This window comes from Rhinopithecus bieti, unplaced genomic scaffold (assembly GCF_001698545.2).
Source record: "Rhinopithecus bieti isolate Rb0 unplaced genomic scaffold, ASM169854v2 scaffold_947, whole genome shotgun sequence".
NCBI lineage: Eukaryota > Metazoa > Chordata > Mammalia > Primates > Cercopithecidae > Rhinopithecus > Rhinopithecus bieti.
Genome location: NW_016803664.1, coordinates 5,854,744 through 5,857,364, shown reverse-complemented (window position 1 = coordinate 5,857,364; position 2,621 = coordinate 5,854,744).

The window sequence follows — 2,621 nt, the reverse complement described above, 5'->3', positions numbered from 1 at the left end:
CCTTTCCCCCTCCCCCCTCCCCGTCCCCTCCCCCTCCCTCTTATTCTGTCTTCTACTTCTCCTTCTCCTTCCTCTTCTTCTTTTTTGGTAGAGATGAGTTCTCACTGTGTTGCCCAGGCTGGTCTTGAACTCCTCGACTCAAGGGATCCTCCTGCCTTGGCCTCCCAAAGTGCTAGGATTACAGGCGTGGGCCACTGTGCCCAGCCTATTCTTTCTTCTCAAAGTTTTACATTTTTATTTGTTGAGTCAAACCTCAGTACCAAACATGGTGACAGAATTGGGACTTGAATCTACATCTGTGTGACTCTTAACTAACCTATCTGCAATTGTGGGGGTATGTTGTAATACCCTGTAAGATTCAGAAAACCCTTGTCCAAGGCATTATCTCACATGGTCTCAGATATCAATTAACTTTTGAGTAAGGAGTCTGTTTTTTTTTTTTTTTTTTTTGAGACAGAGTTTGCTTTGTTGCCCAGGCTGGAGTGCAGTGGCACAATCTTCACACTCCACCTCCCAGGCTTAAGTGATTCTCCTGCCTCGGCCTCCTGAGTAACTGGGATTACAGGTGTGTGCCACCAAACCTGGTTAATTTTTGTATTTTTAGTAGAGATTGGGTTTCGCCATGTTGGCCAGTCTGGTCTTGAACTCAAGGGCTCGAGCGGTCTGCCCTCCTTGGCCTCCCAAAGTGCTGGGATTACAAGCATGAGCCACCATGCCTGGCCAGAGTTGTATACTCTAAATGAGTGAATTGCAATGTATGGGAATTATATGCCAATAAAGCTGTTAAAAAAAATAGTAGTGCTGAGGTTGAGAAGCCCTGAACTAGGAGGTAATTAATTTGAAAGACGAAACTTGGGGCATCAGGTGAGGGGACAGGTGAGGCAGGCTAAGGAGTTTTATCTTTGTTACCGTTGATGGGTGACAAGATTGGTGGACTCACCCCTGGAGATGCATTCATATTTCAAGGTTGTTTGGGCACCTACCTTGTGCTGGGCATTTTCATGTATAGCATTCTGTATTATCCTCATGATGAATCTGCAGTTAGGTCTGGCTAGCTCATTGTGGAGGTGAGTAGCTGAGGCTCAGAGAGGTTTGGTGACTTGTCCAAAGTTGCACAACTGGTAAGTTGTATAGCTGGAGTCTGAACATGTTTGGACCCTGTGGCTTTCTATGCTGCGCCCTGACTCTCACTGAGGGCTGTGGACCAGCCAGTGGCAGGGGGATCATCTGCCTCTGCTCTCTCCTGTTAGAGCCCTGGTTGCAGCTTGAGTCCTGGAAATGCCCCCAGGAGACCCTTCTCAGAGTGCTGATGTCATCCCTTGGCTGGGGTACAGCTGGCATCTGGAGGGGGGATGGTTGCTTAGCAATGCAGATGCAGATTCTGCCCTGAGCAGAGGGAACCATCGTAGAGTCTTGGCTGCGCGAACTTCAAGGAGAACAGCCCCAGGAGGGCCTTGGGAACCTGGGGCCTGTTCTGAGTTGGGAGGGCTGGGAACAGCTTTGTCCCTGGGCTGGACTGGACAGGGAGAGCCCTCCTTAAGGGGGTGATTGAGCTTTAGAGGACAGAAAAGGAGAACCATGAGGCCTGGGTTAATCACAGTGATATCGTTATTATAACCACAGCTACCTGTTGTGAGCACCACCTGCACTATGCCAGGTACCGTGCTAAGTGCCTTAATTCCGTCATCCTACCTGAGCCCCTTGCTGTAGGTTACTATTAGCATCCCCTTTGCAAAGAAGGAAGCCAGAGCTCATAGAGGTTAATTGATTTGCCTGTAGCCAGAAAGTAGAGCAGCTGGGACCTGAACCCCAACTTCTCTAACACCCTGGATCACCTCATATTGCAGCTCTGACTGGGCACCTGGTGGAGAGACTTCACCATGTGCCTCCAAGGTCCTGTGTGGTCTGTTCCACTCTCTCTGTGGCTCTCTTTTGCCAGCTCCAGACATCATGTCCTTGTTTCATTATCGGAAACACTCTGACTTCCTTCCAGCTACAGGGCCTTTGCACTTGCTGGTTCCTCTGTTCAGGGTGCTCTTTCATCCCTCCCTTCATGTGGTTTGCACTGACTCATCCTGGTCTCCAATGGAACATCCTTTCATTCATTCATCTATTGATCCAAACGTAGTTATTGGTCAGCCATTGTGGCTCAGGTCTGTAATCCTAGAACTTTGGATGGCCGAGGTGGGTGGATCACCTGAGGTCAGGAGTTCAAGACCAGCCTGGCCAACATGATGAAACCCCATCTCTACTAAAAATATGAAAATTAGCCAAGTGTGGTGGCATGTGTCTGTAAACCCAGCTACTCGGGTGACTGAGGCACAAGAATCGCTTGAACCCATGAGACAGAAGTTGCAGTGAGCTGAGGTTTCGCCACTGCGCTCCAGCCTGGGTGACAGAGCAAGACTCTGTCTCAGAAAACAAAAACCAAAAAAACTCACATAGTTATGGTGCCTCGCAATGCAGATAAACATTAGTAAATAAAGTATACACGATCCCAGACCTCTTGGAGCTTACACACTGGTGCCAGAGGCAGACAATGAGTGATAAATGAAAGGACAAGCCAATAAAAACACAGTTGCAAACTCCCTCTCCTCCTGGGAAACATTCCCTGACTCCTC